The following is a 26612-nucleotide window of genomic DNA, read 5'->3' as shown; positions in this document are numbered from 1 at the left end:
ATGTGATAGTAGTAAAGGCTGCAACATAAGCAATATCAGCAACTCATTTCTTAGTATTGCAACGGAAAGTGAAACGACACAAAAATCCATACGAAAAAGGAGATTATCGCTGAAAAATAGCTGGAAAGCGATGACCACAAATGCTCGCAGTCTAAGCAACAAAGTTCATGATCTGCAAGCCCTGATATTAGAGGCAGATCTAGATATTGTTGCTATCACAGAGACATGGTTCAGTGAATCATACGGATGGGATGCAAACATACCGGGATATAATCTTTTTAGGAAGGACAGAGATGGTCATAAAGGTGGAGGAGTAGCTCTCTATGTAAAGATCAATATCCAAGCGACCGAAATGCAAGGGACCTGGGGAGAGGAAGAAGCGATATGGATTGCTCTGAAAAGAGAAGATGGAACTTCAATCTACGTGGGTGTAGTCTACAGACCTCCGACTCAATCGCAGCAAATTGATAAGGATCTGATTGTGGATATCCAAAAGTTTGGAAGGAAAGAGGAGGTTCTGCTGTTGGGAGATTTCAACCTGCCGGATGCGGACTGGAATGTTCCGGCTGCGGAATCGGAAAGAAGTAGGGAGATTGTGGATGCCTTTCAAGAGGCTCTGCTCAGACAAATGGTGACGGAACCCACAAGGGAAAAAGTGATATTGGATCTGGTCCTCACAAATGGAGAGAGTATCTCTAATGTTCGAGTGGGTGCTCACCTGGGTAGTAGCGATCATCAAACGGTTTGGTTTGATATAACGGCTAAAGTGGAGAGCGGCCGCACGATACTTAAAGTCCTAGATTTCAAACGTACGGACTTTAATGCAATGGGAAAGTACCTGAAGAAAGAGCTGTTAGGATGGGAGGACATAAGAGAAGTGGAAAGACAGTGGTCTAAGCTGAAAGGAGCGATAAAAATGGCTACGGACCTTTATGTGAAGAAAATCAATAAAAACAAGAGAAAAAAGAAGCCGATATGGTTCTCCAACCTAGTGGCTGAGAAAATAAAGGCGAAAGAGTTGGCGTTCATGAAATATAAAAAAACCCAAGAAGAGGAGAGCAGAAAGGACTACAGGGTGAAACTGAAAGAAGCCAAGAGAGAGATACGTTTGACGAAGGCACAAGCAGAAGAACAAATGGCTAAAAATGTAAAAAAGGGAGATCAAAATTTTTTCAGATATATTAGTGAAAGGAGGAAGATAAAAAATGGAATTGCTAGGCTAAAAGATGCTGGGAACAAATATGTGGAGAGTGATGAGGAGAAAGCAAATGTGCTAAACAAATACTTCTGTTCTGTGTTCACAGAAGAAAATCCTGGAGAAGGACCGAGATTGTCTGGCAAAGTTACACGAGAAAATGGAGTAGATTCTGCGCCGTTCACGGAGGAGGGTGTTTATGAGCAACTTGAAAAACTGAAGGTGGACAAAGCGATGGGACCAGACGGGATCCATCCCAGGATACTAAGGGAGCTCAGAGAGGTTCTGGCGAGTCCTATTAAAGACTTGTTCAACAAATCTCTGGAGACGGGAGTGATTCCTGGAGATTGGAGGAGAGCGGATGTGGTCCCTATTCATAAAAGTGGTCACAGGGATGAAGCAGGAAACTACAGGCCGGTGAGCCTCACTTCAGTTGTTGGAAAAATAATGGAAGTGTTGCTAAAAGAAAGGATAGTGTACTTCCTGAATCTAATGGGTTACAGGATCCGAGGCAACATGGCTTTACAAAAGGTAAATCGTGCCAAACGAACCTGATTGAATTTTTTGATTAGGTGACCAGAGAGCTGGATCGAGGACATATGCTAGATGTAATTTACTTGGATTTCAGCAAAGCCTTTGATACAGTTCCTCATAGGAGGCTGTTGAACAAACTTGAAGGGCTGAAGTTAGGACCCAAAGTGGAGAACTGGGTCAGAAACTGGCTGTCGGACAGACGCCAGAGGGTGGTGGTTAATGGAAGTCGCTCGAAGGAAGGAAAGGTGACTAGTGGAGTCCCTCAGGGTTCAGTGCTGGGGCCAATCCTGTTCAATATGTATGTGAGTGACATTGCTGAAGGGTTAGAAGGAAAAGTGTGCCCTTTTGCAGATGATACCAAGATTTGTAACAGAGTAGACACCGAAGAGGGAGTGGAAAACATGAAAAAGGATCTGCAAAAGTTAGAGGAATGGTCTAATGCCTGGCAACTAAAATTCAATGCAAAGAAATGCAGAGTAATGTATTTGGGGATTAATAATAGGAAGGAACCATATATGCTGGGAGTAGAGAAGCTGATATGCACGGACGGGGAGAGGGACCTTGGGGTGATAGTGTCCGAAGATCTAAAGGCGAAAAAACAGTGTGACAAGGCAGTGGCTGCTGCCAGAAGGATGCTGGGCTGTATAAAGAGAGGCGTAGTCAGTAGAAGGAAGAAGGTGTTGATGCCCCTGTACAGGTCATTGGTGAGGCCCCACTTGGAGTATTGTGTTCAGTTTTGGAGACCGTATCTGGCGAAAGACGTAAGAAGACTTGAGGCGGTCCAGAGGAGGGCGACGAAAATGATAGGAGGCTTGCGCCAGAAGACGTATGAGGAGAGACTGGAAGCCCTGAATATGTATACCCTAAAGGAAAGGAGAGACAGGGGAGATATGATTCAGACATTCAAATACTTGAAGGGTATTAACGTAGAACAAAATCTTTTCCAGAGAAAGGAAAATGGTAAAGCCAGAGGACATAATTTGAAGTTGAGGGGTGGTAGATTCAGGGGCAATGTTAGGAAATTCTACTTTACGGAGAGGGTAGTGGATGCCTGGAATGCGCTCCCGAGAGAGGTGGTGGAGAGTAAAACTGTGACTGAGTTCAAAGAAGCGTGGGATGAACACAGAAGATTTAGAATCAGAAAATAATATTAAATATTGAACTAAGGCCAGTACTGGGCAGACTTGCACGGTCTGTATCTGTGTATGGCCGTTTGGTGGAGGATGGGCTGGGGAGGGCTTCAATGGCTGGGAGGGTGTAGATGGGCTGGAGTAAGTCTTAACAGAGATTTTGGCAGTTGGAACCCAAGCACAGTACCGGGTAAAGCTTTGGATTCTTGCCCAGAAATAGCTAAGAAGTAAAAATTAAAAAAAAAAAAAAAAAATTTAAATTGAATCGGGTTGGGCAGACTGGATGGACCATTCGGGTCTTTATCTGCCGCCATCTACTATGTTACTATGTTACTATGGAGAAAAGCACAAATTGCAAAATTTTTGTCAGTTTTGATGACAATGTTCCTCAGTCATCTTTCTGCTATTCAGAGCTCTAGTATCCTTAAAAAAATCTACTAAAGTTTCCATTATTTTGTCAACTTCCTCCAAGTACAATTGACTAACCTCTTTCTTGCAAGATCTTACCCTTCACACTCTGATTCTCTATGTGTAGTCCTGCTTGCTTGCTCACTTGCTATAGGGATATGGAGATAGGAAAGAAATAAGATATCCTGGTCAGGACTCTTTTAAATATACGTTTTCCCCCAAATAACCAAAAGTTGGTCTAATTAACTTTCATGATTTTTTCTTCCAAGCAACAATAAAGAATACTAATTGCAGTTACCATTGTAAAAGTCTCTAATATGATCAGTTTAAAAAAATATATAGTAATGATGTGGATTGACCACAGTAAACAAAAGCCATACCAGGAACATTAAACTGTTAAGAAGGTATAACAGGATAGAAATATCATGCACCATGGGAGTAAGGGGTATGGTGCATGTATTTCTTATTCTGCTAGTCAATGTATTAGGAGTATAAAATCATCACTGCTGTTTGCAAAACCAAGTATTAGGACTTCTGAATGTGTGGCAGTTTGGATTTGAATTGTTGGCACCTGGAAGGGAGAGGTTGCCAAGATTAATGTGTGTTAACATGCTGGCTCCTGTGAAACTTCCAGGCTCCCTATTCAAAGTGGGGGGGGAGGAGGAGTTTCTGGAAGCTCAACACTGTAAGAGACCAAGACAGCTCTTGGACTCCCTTGAGGATGGTCTTAGAAAAATGTCCTCACACCAGAGGAGATTTAAGACCTTTTCTTGGGCGGCAAATTTGGTCCATCTCCCACCAACTGACTAGTGCATATGGATTAATGGATCTGAATTAGAGAATGACACGGTGACAAAATTCATCACCGTTCCCATCCCCGCGGATAACCGCGGGAAACCATTGTCATGTCATTCTTTAAAGAGAGAGGGAAGAATCAGAGTATGAATGGCCACAACCACTGACCCTCAAGCTTTGCGTTGAAGAATGCTGGTGTAGAAGGACTGAGGTTGAAATAGACATTAGAAAATGACATGGGATTATTTCCCGTGGTTATATGCGGGGACGGGAAAGGTGATGAATTTTGTCACCATGTCATTCTCTAATCTGAATCCAACCAACAAGGAGGATTCAATAACATCTGAAAATCTTTACAACTAGGAGATATTGTATATAGTTTGGTCTGTTGCTAAAGACACCTTTCACTGTTCAAGAGAGTGCCTCTTTCACCTTGAGAAGAATAAAGTTGACTTTGGGGGAATCACAGATCTGGAGTGGTCTCCCATCATTTTGGAGAGAAAGGTGAGAGTGGATTGGCTGGTGCTTGCTTGCTTCAGGAATCCAGCTTGAAAGTTGGTCCTAAATAAAAACTACTCGTATTTTGTGTGCCCCTTGCCAGCATCTAGGCAAACAAAGAGGTTATACAGGAAATTCTTTAACCTATGGCACAGGACAATGTGCTTTTGGGTTAGAGCAGAACATGTTACTCTGCTCAGTAACTCATGTCTCTGCTGTTCTACATGGCAAATACATTGCTGCTTTCTTTATCCAAAATGCATCTCCTTGTTCTCATTTTACTCATACTGCTTGCATGGGACTTTCCTTTGTAAAGCACTTTCCTGATTAACTGTATATGATGATTTTTCGTGTAATAAGAAATTAGCTGAAAGAGAAATTGTTTATAGAATATTTTTCATACTCAAAACTGCTCTGAAGACTCTTACTATTTAATCTATTTCATTTTGCAAGACAGACACACAATTTGAACCATTTTCTATATTAAAGTTCAGGGGACTGATATATAAAAAAAAGTATCTCATTTCATGTGTCTGAAAAAATGCTTAGTGGCTCCAGATGCTTCCTGGATGAGTGTTCTTGCACATTAGGAATCCTGTGAAGGTCTATTAAACTTTGCAAACTGTAAAAAGTGGCTCGATCATAAGCCACAGAATATAGGAGCCCTTTTACTAAGCTGCATCAGGCACTTAGGCCCTAATTCTGTAAACGGGGGCCTAATAAATAGTATTGCTAGAGAATAAATACGACACGAACTGATACTTTTTCAGTAGCTGGTCCTTATGAGTGGTACAAACTGCCAGTTGGTTTCAGTGACATACCTAGTATATTTGACACCTAGGACCGACCATTTTTTAACAGCCCATCTTCTATAGAAAAAAAATATTGTAAGTAATAATCCAGGAATCATTCAACAAGGATGCACCTAGGAAAAGGCAGCATCTTAAACACTGCCATATTAATACAGATTGATCCTGCACAGTTTATTTATTGTTTATTTATTTAATGCTTTTATACTACTAAGTAATGATTATGAAGTCAATTTAGAATAGTTTACGTGAGCAGCTTTGATGGACATATGAACATTAACTTCACTAATGATGGTACAGTACATGAGTTACAATATATGAACTATAGACAAGGAGTAAAACTGCACTGCTGGAGTTATGACAAAAGAGCTTAGTAATGGTGTTACATACAGAATTACCGTATTTTTTGCTCCATAAGACATACTTCCCCCCCCCCCACTAAAAAAAGTGGGTAGAAATGTAGGTGCATCTTATGGAGCAAATACCCCCCTCCAAATACCTTTTTTAATTCTGGCAGTCCAGTGCTGTTTTGGCAGGAGCTTTCCGCGCTCCTGCCCCTTCCTCGCTGGACAGCTGCCTCCGAGTCCTCGTCTCTCGCAGCAGAGCGGCGCACAAGGCAGGCGCGAGCTTTTTGCATTCCTGCCTGTCCCCACGCTGCTCCCTGAATGGCTAACGTCAGTTCTCGCGGGACTTAGGTGTCGCTAGGTACCTTTGAGCCTAACATTGCTTAAGTTTACCATACCTATTCCCCACCCCTAGCCATGTGTACTTTTTAGGTAGGTATCATTAGACAGTGGAGGGAGCTTCAACTTAGTTATTACTAGGCGCCGTTCCGAGTTCCACATGAACTTTTAGTTAATTTTTCAAAATTGTTTTCAATTAATTTTAATGGCACAGTCAATTAACATGCCATTTAAGCTAATTAATATAACCCCAGTTTTACAAAACTGCGTAAGAGGTTTTTAGCGCCAGCCGGCACGCTAAATGCTCTGCACTGCTCCAACACTCATAGGAACTCTATGACCATCGGAGCAGCACAGAGCATTCAGCGCACCAGCCAGCGCTAAAAACCTCTTGTGTGGTTTTGTAAAAGGGGGGATAATTTGGGTTGTGTGCGAATTTTAGATAGGTGTCGCTAGGCTTCTGTAATCAGGGTGCCCAGTGATGCTTAACCTAGGTGCCGTTTACAGAATATGGCCCTTATTACCTCCTAAATAGGACGATGCAAGTGCTTCTGCATTAACAGCACGTTGGACCCACACATTAAGGGCAACATTAATAGATGGCCTAAATGTAAAAATGCTGGGAATGCTCCTTCCTGTTGCACATTTGGGTCTGATGTTTGATGTTAGGGTTTGATGCATTCTAGCAAGTTAAGCCCAAAACATGACACTCTTTACTGAAAGGGCTGCTTAGTACTGATAATAGACATTACATTACATTAGTGATTTCTATTCCGCCAATGCCTTGCGGTTCAAGGCGGATTACATCAAAATTAACAAGAATTACATTAAAAGTTTGCAAGAACAGCATAAGCGATGTCATAATATTTCTTAAGGTAATGAATGTTGGGTAAAGAGTTACCAGAGGGAGGTCGAGGTCTTAAGGAGATAAGAATTGGGTGAATTAGAAGCATTTTAGACTACGTTGGGTAGATAGAAGACCATTAGAGAGTACTAAGGGTATAGAGAGCGTTGGGGGGTTGGGTAGGGATTGGTCATGCTAGATAGGTTTTATGTGTTTTTTGAAGAGTATGGTTTTAATATCTTTCTTGAAGGTTTTGTAGCTTGTGGTCGAAGATAACAGAGTGGTGATTTGTCTGTCCAGTTTAGCTGCTTTGGAGGCTATTAGGTTGTCATATAGTTTTTTTCATTTTTGGATGATGGGTGTGTGAATATAGAGTAGGTTCTTCTGTGCCTGGTTGAAGAGGATTGAGTTAGCCCGTTATTCCAGTAGGTTGGACTTTCTCCGTTAATAGCCTTGAAAAGTAGGCAGTAGAATTTGAAGTGTACTCTTGCTTGTATTGGAAGCCAGTGTGAGTTATGGTATGCCTCTGTGATATGGTCATATTTTTTCAGTGAGTAGACGAGTCTGAGGGCTGTATTCTGTATTGTTTGTAATTGTTTTATCATGGTCGCTGGGCATGGGAGGTATAGTATGTTGCAGTAGTCTATTAGTCCAAGGATTGTACCAAAAGAAGACGCCATCATTTCACAATTGGGGACGCTAAACACAATACAAATTACCCCTTCTTGGACACAGTGAAGGAGTTTGATCAATATTAAGACTGCTAAGCACCTATTGGCATCCTCAGAGCTAGTTCCTATTGTACTGGTTCTTACAAGTCCATGAGCCAGAAGAGGGAACCAGGAAGAAAGAGAATTGTTTTAGCTTGCCCTTGATAAGTTTCATTCTCAACTTAGCAAATCAACAATAGGTTCTTGCAGGTATTAAATATAGACATGTCCAGGCCAATCCCTCCCCCCCCCCCCCCCCCTTATCCTTTTTGGTTTTTCATCTGTTGTTCATTTTATTTATTTCCTTTTTCTGAATGCAAAAATGATTTTTTGCTATTATTTATCCATATGTGGACAAGGGAGAGGGGGTGGGTGGGGAGGAAGAAATTGTTTTATCCTTGAAATTGTAGGATTTTTATATAGTGTTTGTTTGAATTACTATATAAAATTTATGTTTTTTTTTCTCTTAGGTTAGCAGAGGCTAGTCTTAGGCCAGGATATTTCTCAACAAATAGAAGTCTGGTATCTTGTACTGAGCCTAAAGATCACAGGCCACAGCAACTCCTGAGTTTGTGTAGTGCAGGGGTGTCCAATGTCGGTCCTCGAGGGCCGCAATCCAGTCGGGTTTTCAGGATTTCCCCAATGAATATGCATGAGATCTATTTGCATGCACTGCTTTCATTGTATGCTAATAGATCTCATACATATTCAATGGGGAAATCCTGAAAACCCGACTGGATTGCGGCCCTCGAGGACCGACATTGGACACCCCTGGTGTAGTGTCTGCCAAGGTTAAAATATTTTTTCTGTCTGGCTCTACCTTTAATGTATTTTTCATAATTTAATGTTAAGGTTAAACTGGGTCTCTTTCATGTTACATTCAAGCATATTTTAGCCAGAGACATCGGGGTTTTTTTAAAGCCATTTGAATAATGGGCTGATTTTCACACATCCCTTGGGAGCAATAAACAGTGATATTTTGGGTAAAATATCTGTGATGGGCCTTCTGTTAATACTTAACCAGATACTGTATCTTCCAAATGGCTTAAGCAGAGTGCTTGTGATATTATGGAGAGTTAATTCTACATATGGTCTTTCTCCACCTTTTCATACAGAAGGGATTATAGTTTCACAAAATCCATACCAGGGAATACTTTTGTATTCATCTTTGTCTCTATTAAACTCTTGAGAAAATCTTTCAATTAAAGTCCACTTTAGTTGAAATAGACATCTGTTTTTACCAAGTTTCCATATGGTTGGTGGCAAGTGCAATAAATGTCTAATATTGTTATACTCAGAGGCACTAGCTATGATACACATAGGCAGTCACACTCATACACTGCTTCAGTCACTTGCTCACCATAGACAGCCATAAATAGACCTGATTGAAAGGAAGCCTGGCGAAAATGGAGACGGGAGAAGGGGGAGACGCAAGGAGTTTGAAGGGGCTGCAAAGGTGACGAGGAGGGCTAAAAACAGAGCAGGGAAATTAAACCAAGAACACACTTACCTGGACACAGATGACACTCAAGTAATTGAATTCTCAAATCTCCTTCATTAATCATTAATACAAGCACCTGGGCCAAAAGGCAAATGAGGTTGGCAATTTCAGCTTTTTGCACTCAACGGTCCTGATTCTATAGACAGTGCCTAAATTAGTAGGCGTCGTTGAAAAGAGCACATATCGCGTAGCAATCAAATGAAGTCGCTATTTGTAGAATTGCACCTAGCGGCACCTAACTCAACTTAGGCATCAGTAGATGGCCTAATGTTAAGCACTGCTTAGTCCAGGATTTTCCTGGTGCCTAACACAGATGCCTAAGTCATTCCACACCCAAACTCCACCCCAACCATGCCCACTTTTCAGGTAGGTGCCTCATTTTAGGCATCGGTAGACGCTGTGCTGATTTCCACACAGACTTTTAGTGTATGGCTTAATTTTTTTCCATTGGCTTTTAGTTGGCCTAGGTGATTTAAGTGCTGCCTCAACACCCTGAGGTTGCGAGTTCAATTCCAGATTGCCCCTTGTGACTTTGAGCAAGTCATTTAACTCACCATTGCCCAAGTTAGATTGTGAACTTGCCGGGACAGAAAGGGAAAATACCTAAAAGTACCTGATTACTATTCAATGTATTGTAAATCGCTTTGGTGAATTTTTCATGAAAAAATTATGTTCTGTGTGGATAATCAGCTACCTAACCTAGACACCACTTATAGAGTCAGGGAAAACATGCATAAGTTTTACAGAATACATTATACATGTATAGAGCTCAATGCTGTCCATGCCATGCCCTAAACATGCTTCTTTTCTAAACATGAGAATCTTGCTATGGTTAGCGCATTCGTGGGTAGATCGTGGCAATTATAAACTCTTAGGCCATTATTTTAGAAGCCCTATGTGTGATTTCTGAGTGATAATGCCGGCATTTACATGTTTAACTATCTTCCACATGGAAATTGCAACTTTAGAACAACCACGATCTACACACAGATGCACTAATCACATCAAGATACTCATTTTTAGAAAAGAAGTGTGTTTAGAGCATGGCATGAGGATAGAACAAAGGAGTCAACATGACTTGTGAGGCATATCTTGTCCTAAGTTCTAGTGGGAGAGATCCAAACTCAAGCAGCCATGATGATTTTCTGTCTGTGTGTATTTAGTGCTGTAGACTTGTGTGCCAGAGGTGAATAGAGACAATGTGCTTCTGTGTTTAGTCCTTGCTATGCAATGGTTCAATCCACTTTGAGACTTGGTACTTTTAGAAAGCTGTTATCTGAACAGAACTGTTAACCAAGCCAAAACATGATATCCCAGGATGGAATTTGTCATGAGGGCACTGGAGACACCGTTCCTTGGTGACCCATGTAAAAAGGACTTGCCCTGTTGGCTGTATCACTATTGAGCGAATTACAAGCCACCAATCGAAAGAGTTGGTTACAGAAGTTCTAGAAACAGCCATAAAACTGAATTTTACTAATGACTGAACAGGCATGGAAGAATAAGATTTGTCTCTCTCTTTAAACTAACTTTGTTAGAGGGACTTGCTGTCTAGAAAAGCTTTCTGGAGAAACTCATTTTGTGGCTCTTAACCTTGCTGCCTCACCCCCTATTTCTGCAATTTGCTCATCATCTCTGGTAGGCTTGAGATGAAAGAATAACATTGTATTATTAGGGACTGTAGCTCCATCTGGAACCAGACTTTCTCTAGCAGAAACCTCTTATTGAACATGGTTGTAAGGCATTTATAAGTCTTCTACTATTTGGAGTATAAATGAAATATATATTATTTCTCTTGTGTGAGCTGAGCAAAACTGGTATAATAGCCTTGTTAGAGAATATTTGTCTTTTCATTTTTCCTCTTTCGTGTTTATCTAAGATATAGATATTAGTGTTATGAGCCTGTGTGTTAATATTATTTGTGAGCTAAGATAAACAACCCTGGACATCAGTCTCTGTTTCCAGTACAGCAGAGAGGGCTAGTGTATCTGAGGCTGGGAGTTATACGTGATAGTTCCTCCTTGACAAGTAAAGGCATAAAAAAGTAACCTCCTAGAGCAGTTGTTCTTAAACCCGTCCTGGGGAACCCCAGCCAGTCGTATTTTCAAGATATCCCTAATGAATACGCATGAGGTAGATTTGCTTGCTACCTCTATTATATGCAAATCTGCCTCATGCATATTCATTAGGGATACAGTATCTTAAAAATCCGATGGCTAGGGGTCACCCAGGATAGATTTAAGAACCACTGTCCTAAAGTGTTTTGCTGTTTTCTGAACAGTTTAGGATATCAATGTGAAATTTTACAATTTTGTTGTTGCTATCTATGTGTATGGCTGATTATCTTTAAACATGGTGAAGTTATAGACATTTTAGCATGCCCACTCAGGGGGGGCATCTGCACATGTGAGGTTGCAATGTGGTGGCATCACACATATGCGTGCATGTGTGTGATGGCATTGTATCACTCCTGTGTATATTTGGAGGCCCTCTAAACTTGGCTCTGAGCTCAAGAAGAGGTTTGGGTGAGGTAGGGCAGGGTAGGGCGGGGCTGGGGCAGACTGGGTGGAACAGGGTGGGCCTGGGGGCAGGGCCACAGGTCTGGATGTTACAGGCCTAAAATTTGGAGACCCTACTTATAGATAAAGCTTTCCCTTTAAAGAACATGTGCTTGAAAAATTAAATAACTATGAAGGTACTTGGCTTTGATCCTGTGTTGAACTTTGAGCATCATGTTACTCAGTTGATCAAGCAGATTTTCTGGAAACTGAAGCAACTGCGTGCGAGTAAAATACAAATAATATTTATTTTTACCCAGTTCAGTTTAATAGTCCATGCCCATGTAATTAGCAAATTGGATTATTGTAATTTACTTTGTTAGTTGCTCAAGGATATTATGTAGGAGACTGCAGACACTGTAGAATAGAGCAGCTGAATTGATCTACCAGGCAAAAAAAAAAAAAAAAAATGGGAAAGAGCAACTCCATTGTAGAGACAACTGCATTGGCTTCATATTAAATTATTTATGTTAATAGTCCATATTTTTCATGGTTCTGTGCCTTCGCCATTCATATTGATTTTGTCGTTTTCTTCCTCCGGGAAAAGTTTTTGTTCAAATGATCAGTTAAAGCTTCTGTTGATGGTATTAGATATAAGTGTGTCCATTCTCTAACAGTCCCTTACCAATGTACACAGATTTGGAATGTTTTGCAAATAGAAATTAGGCTGAAAACAAACAGTGAAATATTTAAGAAACACTTAAAAACTTTTCTATTTAAGCGGTGTTTGAATGATAAAATCTTTAACTATAAGTGGTTATGTATACTTGTGGCTATGTATGTTCCCAGTATCTAACTTGAGCTGAATTATCTTATTGTGATCCCCATTGATCCTTATTAGTAAATGCAGAATATAAATGGAGCTGTAAAGTAATATAATGCAATTGAGAAAGTAGATTTCCATCCTTCAACAAACCTTAACATGGAATGTTTCAGATACTCAAATTTACTCACTGGAGGAAAGGGGGCTTGAGAGAGATGATAAGAAAGAAAATCAAGGTCAGGATTTATAGAAAGTTTCTCTGAGTGTTTCTCTCTCGCCAAGGCGGCATCAAAAGTCTGAATATTCTCGTATTCACAGGACCAGAATTTCTCTGTCTTTTGTGTATCCACATTGGCATCTTTCTTTGAATTCAGATGTTTCTGGACACATGAGGAGACGTTTCAAGTCTAAACACAGACCGTGTTGGGTCCTCAACTTTCAAAGCACATGTGGATTCTAATGTTGTTTTGTGATTCTACATCGTTTGATTAACTGAATAAATGCTGGCATCACGAACATCACTTCCGCAGTCTTGTTTTGTGAGTGTACAAAGGAAACATGAGAAACACATTTTGCCAAGATAGTGGTGTTCTTTGAGAAAAACAAATCAGCAGAGATTACATCACCCAAAACATGAACAAAATGTAAACATACTTATGACATATCTAGAGAACAGTGACAAAGACCGATAGGAGACAATATGGGTGAGGATGACAGGTAGAAGAAATGAAGAACCAAATTTGCATGTTTGTTCAAATATATGGAATTAAAAAAGCTAAAAAGTAGAATACGCAAGTCAGTAGTCAAATTACATTCACATTTATTGACTTCTATTCTGCCTTAACCTTTCAGTTCTAGGAGGATTACAATAAGAGGTATCTGGACATTTCCAGGAAATTACATTTCAAAGCTTATTATTAGACAGATAATGGATTAGTATTGTAAGACATATTTCCTAAATAACACCATTTTGATTTCTTTGTAGAATATTCTATAATCTGATATGACTCCTATGATTCTGACAACATCTTTATCTAGTTTTGCTGCTTGGAATAAAGTAGATCGATTCCGGAACTTGGAGGCAGCAGAAATGGCTGTGTAGCTGTGAAGCTCCCATTCCCAGGCATTCTTTTGGTGATTTTCAGCTTTAAAATGTATTTCATTAGAAGCAGAAAGTCTGAAATTTTATCAAACAATGGCTTCTAATAAGCAATCAATCCAAGCCTGAAACAGTTTCAAAAACAGGTGGGAAAGCAAAAAGATTAAAGGAAGATCCACCCATTCCTTCCAAGACTCCCCTACCTGTGGATGCTTTGGACATGATAGAGCTAATTGAGGAGCTGAGAAACATTAGATTAGTGTTGAAAGACAACACAGATCAACTGGCAGCGGTGAAGGAAGAATTGGTAACATTGGGATAGAAAATGGAAATGGTGCATACCAGAATGAATCAGATAGAAACGCAAATGGAGAAAGTGGAGCAGCTGCAACGTGAAAAAGATCACAAGGTTCTTCAAAAAATGGAAAAACGGATGATAGATTTTGAAAATCGGGCAAGAAGGAATAAAGTAGATCGTCTAACTTTTTTTTTTTTTTGGGGGGGGGGTTCTCTAAAGCCTTTTTGCTTCTTTCAGTGCAAGTCTATTGTTCAGGTAAATTGGTGCAAGCCCTGTAGTCCTTAACCCCCCCTCCCTACCAAAAAAAACAACAACTAGACAATAGAATTTGAATAAGATTTGGCCTTTCACTGGGAGCCTTTGTGTTTCTAGGTAGGCTGATGTTATGTGGTCATATTTGTTCATGGAAAAGATTAATCTTAGTGCTATTTTTTGTATAGTTTGCAACTGTTTTATCTTTGATGCTTGACATGCTAGGTACAAGATGTTGCAATAAACCAGCATTCCTAAGATTAAGGATTGGACTAGGAGATGAAATTGTGGCTCTTCAAGAAACTTGCTTATGTGTCTTAGGTTGCGCATCGTTATGAAGGATTTTTGGACAACATTGTTGATCTATAATTAACGAGAGTCTCATCTATTTATAGTAACCCCCTAATACTTTTAGGGCGGGTTTTAGTGCGGAAGTAGGGTGTTAATTTTTATGTTGGTTGTTGTAGGTTGTTTATCATTCTCTATTAATAGGAACCACAATTTTTCTGTGTTTAGTTTGTCTGTGGTCCTTTATCTAGGTTTCTAATCTCCTAAAGATATCTTGTATTTTTTGGGTTATTTTAGTGAGTGAGTTTTCAACTGGTAGAAAGAGAGTGATATCATCAGCATAACTATATGAAGCTATGCCTATTTTGCTAAGATGCAACTGAGGGAGGCACAATTTTTATTTATTAAAAATTTATATACCGCATAATGGCTATGCGGTTTACAAATTACATACACATTATCTTGAGCTCTCTATGATCCATAAAGAGACAACAAATTTAACACATGAAGGCAAAATAGTGAGACACATTTTTAACATATTCTTAAATTTCATCCTCCCCACACTATATCACAAAATTCCAGGAAAGCATAAACAGACATTAGCAGATCAAATTTCAACACTATTAAAGCAGGAAAACATTAATAGACAAGTTCATTTTCAGATATAAGTATAGGTTAAATAGTATTGGCAATAATAGTAAGCCCTGTAGAATGCTACAGGGGTTTGACCAGGCTTCTGATACTCCTTCCATAGTTTTAACCTGATATTTCATGGATTGAAGGAATCCCTGAAGCCATGTGTAGACCATTCCAGTTATGCCTACTGTTTCTAGTATCTGTATCAATTTGGGGTGATCTACCAAGTCAAAGACTGAGAATATATCAAATTGAATGATTAACATCTTCCCACCTTCACTTAGTTGTTGTCTTGCTATGTCTAATAATGTTCCCAGTAATGTCTTTGTTTGTTTATTCTGAATCCAGATTGGAAGATGTGAAGTAAGGTGTGATCCTCCAAGTATTTTGATAGATGTGATGCTACCAATGGTATTGGTAGAGTGGCTTTGGACTGTCACAATTAAACTATAACTAAAATGTTAGTAGGCTACATAGACTGGGAAATTGGAAGGAGAGCTACAGTACAGCAGGCACCCCTTTGGATATTCCACTCACTATGTCACTCCGGAGAGGGGTCCTAGCAGCATGGGATAATTGGACATCCACTCACCCTGACATTGGGAGTTTGGAAGGAGAGCTACAGTACAGCAGGTACTTGTTTGGATGCCCCACTCACCATGCCACACCAGAGAGGGGACCAAGTAGCCCAGGCTAACTGGGCATTCGCAACCCCATGACTTTGAGAATTTGGAATGAGAGCTACAGTACAGCAGACACCTATTTGGATGCCCCAGGCACTGTACCATAATGGAGAAGGGTCCTAGCAGCCTGGGATAACTAGGTGTATGCTCCGCAGAACACAGCCATGGGCACATGCCCCTTGGATGCATGCTCGAAGGGGCTTGTCCAAAGGGGCACACATCTTTGGAGCACCTTTAGAGCTTTATGGAGCATGGACCATGAGACTCTGCTCTATTATTTGTAGATGGGGAAAAGAAAGGGAGGATTAAAGGGGAAGACAGCTTTGATGAAGATTAAGGCCCCAATTCTGTAAAGTGCGTCCTGACCATAGGCAGCTGTAGGCATCCTACAGCTGTCTAACCAGCCAATTGTGAGGCACGTTTTTTTTTAAAAAAGCTCCCCAGGTAGACCGCCTATATTGAACGCGCCTCCCGCAAGCCCACCTAAGCTCACCTAAGGCTAGGCGGTAGCCTTAGGCGAACCTAGGCGGCCCTATGCGTCTCACTAGTAGAGCAGGAGATGCTTACAATGTAGGCCAGCAAAATACTGGCCTATATGGTAAGCAGACATGGCTGCTATACTTAATCGCGGCAAGGGATCTCCCTGTTGCGATTAGTATAGCGGCCACAGCTACGGCCGCCAGACTCCCCTCTCCCCCCACCAACAATCATGGCAGGAGGGTGCCCAACCCATCCTGCCCACAGAACCCATGATCGCTGGCAGGAAGGTGCTCGACCCTTCTTGCCGGTAGACCCCCCACCCCAACCCCACCCCAACCCCTCCTGCCAGACTCCCCCCAATGAAACCCCCCACCCCGTAACCCTCCCTCGGGCTTACCCGCAAGTTGGCCAGATGGGTCCTAACATCCAAATAAGGTGGGCCTGCCCTTCCCCTGCCCAACCCACAAGATCCTAGGGATGGATTGGCCCAGGCGCCTAAGGCCCTTCCCACCATTTGGATGGCCTCATTTGGATGGAGGAGGGCCTGCTGGCTGGACGGTATTAGGACCCATCCGGCCAACGTGCTGGTAAGCCCAAGGGGGAGGGGTTCTGGGGTGGGGATCCGTGGAGGGGGATTGGAGCGTTTTGTTGGGGGGGTTGTTGAGGGGTCCAGTAGGAGGGGATGGGTATCCTCCTGCCGGCGATCTTCAGGGGGCAGGGCCTACCAGTAGGAAGGGTTGAGCACCTTACTACTGGCGATCGTGTGTTCTGTGGGCAGGAGGGGTTGGCCACCCTCCTACTGCAATCGTGAAGGTTGGGTAGGTAGTCTATTGGCAGGAAGGGTTGAGCACCTTCCTGCTGGCGATCATGGGTTCTGTGGGCAGGAGGGAAAGGGCACCCTCCTGCCACGATCATCGGGGGGGAGGGGAGAAGGGAGACTGGCAGCTGTAGCTGCGGCCGCTATACTAATCTCGGCAAAAGTATAGTGACTGCATCTAAACAAACCCAATTCTGCAACCAGCGTCTGCAACATGGACGTCGGTTATAGAATCGGTTTTAGTTTGTGCGGGTGCAGGCCCAATTCTGTATAGGATGCCCGGGATGGGCGTCCTATACAGAATCCGGGCCTAAGGGTCTAATGGACAAACACTTAATTTCCACAACTGTGTAATCATGTGCTAAATCTTCCCCTCCTCTTGGACTGTTCAGAGAAAAGAAAGAACCTCCTCACTCTCCTGATATGGTATTTTCCAAAGTCTTACTAGTATGTAGGAAAGCAACTGGACAGTGGCTTATGAATGCTGGATAAAGAAATATCTGGGCTTTTTTTTATATACCAACGTTCATAGATTTTATTTCCAACAACCGTAATTCTAAAATATGTTGTATGTTTTAAGTCTAACAAAAATTGGTCCACAATCAACATTTATTCAAAACTGGAAAAAAGATGGAAAAGGACAGAATACTGATAATGGAATATAACTGTATTTCCCAACCCTTGGGTAAGATAGTGCTTTCAAATTAGTTGAGAATTTGTATGTGTTTGTGTTTTTTAACTGTAGTTTTTTATTAGTATATATATATTAATCATTTTATATTGTTTATTTTTTATTTTATGTTTGTCTAATGGACATCAGTATGAGCCATGTAAAAGGTGCCCGGTATAAGGCTCAGGCAGTAACCTTGCGATGACTGGCATCATCCAGATAATATCTGGATAAAGATTGCTGCCTCATACATCATCTTTGTCCATAGCCAAAAAACAACAAATTCACTAAGATAGAAAAGTAGATCACCCAACTGTCCCTTACAATCTTAAATCCCCGAGATATGGCATATAACCTCCTAAGGGTGAGTTAAATAAGGTGTCTGTGGCAAAAATTGCAGTAACTAGAATAAAAAAATTGATAGGTATAAGTAACTGGAAAAGTGATAATTACAAAAATTATTTGAAATATACAAAACTTGAATAATGAAAAGAGTAAACACGCCCAAAGAAAAAACAAAAAGAAAAAATGAAAAAAGTGACGAAAGGTCCAAGTATTCAAAATAGCATGCTTAAAAGAAGGGACTAAAAGTTCATGCAGTAAGATAAAAAATGACTGGCAGTCAATCCGTTAAGTCTGAGTGAAAAACGCTGAACAATTCCAAATCAATATGTATCAAAGTCCAACTGTTCATATGACAAATTCAGAGAGAACATACATTCTATAGGTCATCACTTGAATACACATATGTCCCGAATTTGAAAAAATAATAAATACTTAGCTTCCATTCACTAAATGTAGAAAAGCGAGTGTTTCTGAAATCAATCTCCACACGCAGGAAATCTCCACTCAACAGAGCTCCGTTTCGTACACCTTCGTCAGGAGCGAAGATCCTTGGTAATCAGAATCAAACGGCAAGCCTGCAGTAAGGCTGTCGGAAGGGCGATGGACAAACAATCAAAACCATCAACCTCTTATGCTGGAGCGGTCTCAAGTAAAGCCACCACCTCACAAAGTGAAATCAAAAAATGGCGCCTCAGGAGAATAAGACGCCGCGGGAGCCCAAACTAGGCCACGCCCCCTAAGATTTCTGAGTGACGTCAGAAAATTTTAAAGGGAAATGCAACGAATCACAAAAGTAATAAAGATGATACTGGAGAAACTCAGAGAATTACGTGATGAAACATCTGTCCACATTTTCATTGAGTCCCATAGGTGGAAAAGACTTCAGATGGAAAATCCAATAATTCTCCCGTTGGAGCAGATACTGGCTTCGATCCCCATTATAGTTGGAATGAATCTGTTCCAAGATACCCCACCGAAGTTGGGAAAAGTCATGATGGTAAGTATCATTGTGTAGAACCATGGGAGCTGTCAGCTTTTTGGTGTTAAGACAACTGCGGTGTTCAATTAAACGCGTTCTAATACTGCGAGTAGTGCATCCTACATAGATCAAGCCACATGGGCAGGAGATAACATACACCACAAACTGAGAATTACAAGAGGTGATGGATTTCAAAAAATAGGATTGATGCGTTGAGGGATGAACCCATTTGTCGCCTGTAATAGACGTACTACATACTGAACACTTCCCACAAGGGGAATGATGCCCTTTGCCCCGAGATCCTGAAGGTTTGATTTTGAAATCCGAGGAAGTCAGGTGCTCGGACAGATTTTTTCCCCAAGTAAAAGCAATGCAGGGATACTCATGAAACGCTGGATGAAGCTGTAAAATGTGCCAGTGAGCCCTAATGCTTGCTGCTATTTGGGAAGATTGAATGGAATGAGATAACACGCAAATGTGATTCGAGGGGGTCTCCCTTCTGTTACCAGCCAACATTAAGTCCCGGTTGGCATGCCATGCCCTTAGAAAAGCTTTCCGGAGCACATTCTTGGGATACCCCCTAGCTATAAATTTACTGTGTAAAATCTGTGCTTCCCTTTTGAAATCTTGATCAGTGGTGCATATCCGCCTTGCCCTTAGGAACTGCCCAATGGGTATGGCAGCCTTAAGCCGTTTAGGATGACAGCTTGAAAAAGACAAAAAGTTGTTTCTTTCTGTGGCTTTGTGGTGAACCTTGGTAGATAATTGACCATCTTCTAAGATAACGTTGGTGTCCAAAAAAGTAATGAATTGTTTGTGATAAGTCATGGTAAATTTCAAATAAGCAGTAAGAGAATTTAACCAGAAGACAAAAGAGTGAAGCTGTTCAACAGAACCCGTCCAGATGAAAAAAATGTCATCAATAAACCGCATCCATCCTATCACCTGTTGAAAACGAGTATTGATGTATATAAGATCCTCTTCAAAATGGGACATAAACAGATTGGCTATGCTGGGAGCCGCTGTAGTACCCATAGCGACTCCCTGCAATTGCTGGTAAAATTTATCATCAAATCTGAAATAATTCCTAGTTAAAACTAAATGAGCTAGCTGCATGAGAAATTCAGTAGGGATCCTGCCAAGGGGATCTCTCAAAGCAAGAGTCTTAGCTACAATGTCCAGGGCTAGCTCCTGAGGAATACTGGTGTAGAGAGCTACAACGTCCAGGGTAACCAATTGTATGTCTGTGTGAGGTAATTGAAGGACTTGGAGTTTACCTAGAAAATCTGTAGTGTCTTTGATGTAGGACCTGGCTTTGCCAACAAAAGGTTGGAGAAAAAAGTCCAGGAATTGAGACAACGGTTCTAGAACGGTGTTTTTTAAAGAAACAATGGGCCTTCCCGGGGGTTCCTCCAAAGATTTATGTATTTTGGGAACTGTGTAAAATACAGGAGTCCTAGGATGGGAAATTTGCAGAAAGCGACTTTCTGCTTTGGTCAATATGCCAGTGTGTAGGGCCTCGTGAACTAGTTTGGTTATTTCCGATTGAAGAGATTTGGTGGGATCTGTAGAAAGCAAAGTGTAATTGTGAGAATCCCCCAGCTGTCGAAGGGCTTCAGTTTCATACTGTAGTCTGTTTTGAATGACTATAGAGCCCCCTTTATCCGCCGGTTTTATAATAAGGCGTTGGTCTTGACGGAGGGTCTGAAGAGCCTGGGACTCAGTCGAAGTCATATTGATAAATTGTTTCCTAGCTTTACATGGAACAGTTTCAATACGCTTCAGATCTTTTAAGACCAGATCTCTGAAAGTGGCTATATGAGAATCAATGGGGCCCGGGGGTGTCCAGGTGGACTTTGAACGAAACAAAGAACTATCTGGGTCACTGTTGATGTGAGAAAAATGTAATTTAACCTGTAAATTACGTATAATACGTGAGAGATCGCATCTGGATTTAAAGGGATCATGCATGACAGTTGGAACAAAAGAAAGCCCCTTATCCAAAACTTTCGATTGAATCTCAGTCAAAGGAAACCCTGAGATGTTGGTGATTAATAAGTCTGAGGGCTGCTGGACCGCGTTTGAGGGCGGTTCTGTGTCATGTATTGTGCTCGTCCTCGTCCCCTGCGCCGTCGGGTCCCCTGACCCTGTCGATTTTGTTGACCTAAAAAATATCTGCCTCTGGAGTGGGACTGGGAATCACTACCACTGGACGAAGTCTGGTTATCGTCCATGAACCCCTGAAAATTAACAGATTGGGCCTTATTAGATGATATCGACCCATTTGAAGCTTGATGGTCTGTTTGCAAAAGCCAAGGATAAACTGATCCCTGTATATAATCCTGAGTGTCCCTATGTAATTTTTTGAGTTTGCCTTGTCTCTGTTTTTTACGGAAATCTTCCAGTGTACCCTGCAAGTCTGAAAGAAGCTCTTGAAATTTAGAAGAATCTGGGCCTGTGTTTAAGGATTGAAACTGTTCATCAGCCTGTCTGGTGACTTCTCTACTGGATTCATTAATGGTATCTACCATTAAAACCATGAGATCCAGTGAGCATTTGTTGAGAATGGCTGCCCACTGTTCTAGGAAGATTTTATTATCCTTGAAGATCCCAGGCTGCTTTTGAATCCGTAACCCTCTGGGTATCATGGATTTCTTAATGTATTCAATAAGAGTCAAACTATGTAGTTCCATTCTGATCAATGTTTTTTGAGAATTGATCCATTGCTCTTTCTGTGAATTGAGAGAAGTTGCTACTTCTAGTGGTTCGTCTTGTAAAAGAGAAGATTTAGTGGCCAACTCTGATATGTGGTCACTGGTAAAACATAGGGTGCGTTGCCATGCTTGAAATCCATCACCTCTTGTAATTCTCAGTTTGTGGTGTATGTTATCTCCTGCCCATATGGCTTGATCTATGTAGGATGCACTACTCGCAGTATTAGAACGCGTTTAATTGAACACCGCAGTTGTCTTAACACCAAAAAGCTGACAGCTCCCATGGTTCTACACAATGATACTTACCATCATGACTTTTCCCAACTTCGGTGGGGTATCTTGGAACAGATTCATTCCAACTATAATGGGGATCGAAGCCAGTATCTGCTCCAACGGGAGAATTATTGGATTTTCCATCTGAAGTCTTTTCCACCTATGGGACTCAATGAAAATGTGGACAGATGTTTCATCACGTAATTCTCTGAGTTTCTCCAGTATCATCTTTATTACTTTTGTGATTCGTTGCATTTCCCTTTAAAATTTTCTGACGTCACTCAGAAATCTTAGGGGGCGTGGCCTAGTTTGGGCTCCCGCGGCGTCTTATTCTCCTGAGGCGCCATTTTTTGATTTCACTTTGTGAGGTGGTGGCTTTACTTGAGACCGCTCCAGCATAAGAGGTTGATGGTTTTGATTGTTTGTCCATCGCCCTTCCGACAGCCTTACTGCAGGCTTGCCGTTTGATTCTGATTACCAAGGATCTTCGCTCCTGACGAAGGTGTACGAAACGGAGCTCTGTTGAGTGGAGATTTCCTGCGTGTGGAGATTGATTTCAGAAACACTCGCTTTTCTACATTTAGTGAATGGAAGCTAAGTATTTATTATTTTTTCAAATTCGGGACATATGTGTATTCAAGTGATGACCTATAGAATGTATGTTCTCTCTGAATTTGTCATATGAACAGTTGGACTTTGATACATATTGATTTGGAATTGTTCAGCGTTTTTCACTCAGACTTAACGGATTGACTGCCAGTCATTTTTTATCTTACTGCATGAACTTTTAGTCCCTTCTTTTAAGCATGCTATTTTGAATACTTGGACCTTTCGTCACTTTTTTCATTTTTTCTTTTTGTTTTTTCTTTGGGCGTGTTTACTCTTTTCATTATTCAAGTTTTGTATATTTCAAATAATTTTTGTAATTATCACTTTTCCAGTTACTTATACCTATCAATTTTTTTATTCTAGTTACTGCAATTTTTGCCACAGACACCTTATTTAACTCACCCTTAGGAGGTTATATGCCATATCTCGGGGATTTAAGATTGTAAGGGACAGTTGGGTGATCTACTTTTCTATCTTAGTGAATTTGTTGTTTTTTGGCTATGGACAAAGATGATGTATGAGGCAGCAATCTTTATCCAGATATTATCTGGATGATGCCAGTCATCGCAAGGTTACTGCCTGAGCCTTATACCGGGCACCTTTTACATGGCTCATACTGATGTCCATTAGACAAACATAAAATAAAAAATAAACAATATAAAATGATTAATATATATATACTAATAAAAAACTACAGTTAAAAAACACAAACACATACAAATTCTCAACTAATTTGATAGCACTATCTTACCCAAGGGTTGGGAAATACAGTTATATTCCATTATCAGTATTCTGTCCTTTTCCATCTTTTTTCCAGTTTTGAATAAATGTTGATTGTGGACCAATTTTTGTTAGACAATTAGGTACGGACAGTATTGGTCACAGAGTCCTTAAGGGTTTCCAGAAGCTTAGTATGTTTTAAGTGACAGCAAACAATCTGTGAAGAATGTAACTTCAATTTGTGATAAAGCTAACTTATCTCATTGAACCATCAAGTTCCATTCCCTTCCATGATTTAGAAGCATTTCTGGTATATTGTTCAAGTTCCTGATCCTTCTGAGCTCGCCTCATATCTACCTCATTTTCAGTATACTAGGGATCTTTGGCTGGGTCCTTCACTTCTTTCAAATCACTGCTGTTCTTTGGTGGAAAGGTCCTTTCATACACCTTTTTCCACAACTCCATGGGTGTCCGTGCGTGTAACTGTCCGATATCTCTGTCCAAGGTTGAAGTAGAACCTATCTGACTTAAGGAATCCAATCCAGCTGGGATAAACAGTGGCTTGTTGATAACAGCAGATAATGTTTTACTTTTCTCTAGCAAAAAAACAAGACAAAAACTGCAGACTATGTACAGGATGCAGGCATTGTTTATTATACTGTTAATAAAATGCAGTGAATATACAACCTTATTACCAACCAAGGGACCCGACACGGTCCATGTTTCGGACAACATGCCTTCCTCAGGGGTCCTAATGAATATAAATATTAAGCCTGAGATAATATAATTGATACTTAAAATTACTACATGACGGATAAAAATGGTGTAACCTAATAATAATTTAATGATGTGTTTGTACCATGCACAAATGTGATCGAGTGACTAAGTGGTCAAGTGGTAATATGTTACAAAATCTGTATGAAAACAATTTTGTTACTTTTCTCTAGTCCAAATGCCAAATGATTAATAAGACCACGTGTTTTTAGCATCAGTGCTTCTGATTTGCTTGTAAATATTAATGATGCTCCTTAATAATGTGCAAGAAATTGAAGTGTCTTACAGATCGCTTTCCTCTTCTCAGAGTCAAAATCCTGAAAAATATCATATTTGCTTCCAACTATCACCAAAGGAATTGGAAATGTGTCAATTAATTCTCGATCTGGATGGTCCTTCTACACAGGCTTCCACATCTTCTGTTTAATTTCATTAGCAATTTTTGAATGTTTCTTTCCCAGTTCACTTATTAGTTTATTTACATGGCTTCTGGTGACTTGTAGGAGATTTTCCATTGTTGTTCAAAGATCATTGGGTTTTGACAGATCCAAAACAAGAACTATAGAGAATGATCTTATGCTGTCAAGAGTTATGGGTATACAAATCAAGTCCAATAAAGATGTTCCTCCACCCAGTTCCCAGAAATGAGCAATGACTTTAGGCATGTTATGGCCTTTTGCTCTTCTTCCAAAGGTGTACTCTAGAGCTAATGTTGGTTTTAGAAGTTCATCTCTGTCTAAGCACCTCAGAATAATTGTCATCTTTCCCCCATTTTTAATGCCAATGAAGAACACTGATCGCTCCCAAATTTCCAGTCCATCCGCATCTTCCTTGCTTTCCAAATTTTCTTTTTTATGAATTCTGGCTAGTGCTATATCCCAGAGGTTGTCACTGGCTTTAGGCATTTTTACCTAATGTTTTTCACACATTGTTTTTCATACATCTGGGCATATTTTTAATGGCTGGCTATCAATTTTTCCCACTGAGATTATTGAGTCTTCTCCTAGGGATACCAAGGCTCTATATATGCTCTGTTTCCAGGTCCATGCAACTCCTGAGGACCCAAAACTCCATTTTTTATTTTCCACTTGTCCATGATCACCTCTTTTTTGTCATTGGATCCACAGCCATCCTTGCTTTGCTTCTGTCCAACTGCTGTGGCCATATCTAAGGACCAAATTTCTTCTTTACTCCAGTGGTACTGGACAAAAACTCTGCCACACCTCCAAAGCTTTTCTAATTCCTCCAAGACAGAGAAAGCTTCCCATGTATGGTGATTAGAATGCTGAATGGCCTACATCTTTTTACTCAACTACCCCTGTATAGGAAGGATCTAGAATGATTAATTGCAGCTGTTTCATTGCAGCCATTTCATCACTGAATTGTCATCCCTTGATGAAATGGCCACGGAAATTAGGTTGACAGAATTGTGGAGGGGGTGGTGATGCCCCCTGATATTCCCCACAAATTCTTCCCTTCCCCCTCCTCCCTGTTCATAATCTGTCCGGGGGCATGCTCAATAGGATTTCCATCTCCTCCTTCAAACTCAGGTCTGTCCAATGAGCCCCTGCAAACACCCTCCCTCAAATTCTTCCCTCCCTCTCTCCTCCCTGTCCATGATCTAACACCTCTCCCTCAAGCACTTACTAGTTAGTTGGGGATGCACAAAGTGGGATTTCCACCTCATTCACTGTGCTCAGAACTGTCAAAAGGGGTTGTGTGGAGGAAACAGTTGAAAACTAGAGGTTCCTATGCTCAAGGCGACGGAAGGGGACATTTCAGCATGGCCATTTCATTGCAGTTGTGATGAAACGGCCGCAATGAATTGTCCCTTTCCTTATAGGGAAGGGTTCTTCATTTGAAACTCCTCCTCTGCCAGCCACAAAGCCAATAGCAAACCAGGAAGAATGAGAGAGACAGAGATAAAGAGAGACAGAGAGAGAGAAAATGCCCTTTTATTTCCTTTTTGCTCTGTAAAGCAGCTGCCTAGAATGTAAACCACACAATTATGATCAGGGTGAAAATTTCCTTTTTTCATAAAAAAATTTTTTAATGCCTTGCCTCAGTTTTCATAACATATATTCCTCTTTCTATCAGTGTTTTGAGCCATATGATTTTGTTATTGTTTGTCTGTGAAGTGTCTTTGGATTATAATGCAGCAATAAAGATCAGGAATTAATCAGCAAATTAGCATTTCCTGCACTATGGGATCTCTAGTCTGATACTCAGGATCCACAGCAGGGCTCTTATCACACATCCTCCCTGCACACCTGCATGCTGATGGCTCCTATGACACGGAAGAACACTGTGAACATTTTTTTTCTGTATTTTCACATTGCAATTCATTGCAATTAACAGTAAACTTCCTCTGACCTTCTCTTTCCCTTCAAACCAGTTGGGGGAGAGGAAAGGGTGCATAATGTGATTGTTTCAAATTTTGATAGCGAAATGTGAGGGGAAGGGGGATGATGAATAATGAATTAGCTGCAGAAACCTATGTGAGCTGTTGGAGATGCAAACAGGAACTCGAATGCTGACTTGGGTAAG

At 40.8% G+C, this 26612-nt stretch overlaps 1 pseudogene; it reads right to left on the bottom strand.

The window, feature by feature from the left end:
* Positions 1-23546: 23546 nt before the first annotated feature.
* Positions 23547-24970, bottom strand: LOC117360111 (annotated as a pseudogene).
* Between the last annotated feature and the right edge of the window lie 1642 nt (positions 24971-26612).

The sequence above is a fragment of the Geotrypetes seraphini genome, chromosome 4, assembly GCF_902459505.1.
Source record: "Geotrypetes seraphini chromosome 4, aGeoSer1.1, whole genome shotgun sequence".
In the NCBI taxonomy this organism is placed as follows: Eukaryota; Metazoa; Chordata; class Amphibia; order Gymnophiona; family Dermophiidae; genus Geotrypetes; species Geotrypetes seraphini.
This window is presented reverse-complemented; position numbering and strand designations above follow the sequence as displayed.